Raw genomic sequence first — 228 nt, 5'->3', positions numbered from 1 at the left:
GAATGGGGCCGAGTCCCCCCCCCCCCCACCGCAGGCTTCGTCTCTCCCGCCGCCGCCGCCGCCGTCCGCCTATCTCCGCCGCTCTAACGGAGTAATTGCGCTTGGTCCCCCCCCCCCCCTCACACACACACACACACACACACACACACACACACACACACACACACACACACACACACACACGCACACACACACACACGCTCCGGCAGGGTTCTCCTCGCCAATTAC

This window comes from Zeus faber (genome assembly GCF_960531495.2).
Source record: "Zeus faber genome assembly, chromosome: 16".
In the NCBI taxonomy this organism is placed as follows: Eukaryota; Metazoa; Chordata; class Actinopteri; order Zeiformes; family Zeidae; genus Zeus; species Zeus faber.
This window is presented reverse-complemented; position numbering follows the sequence as displayed.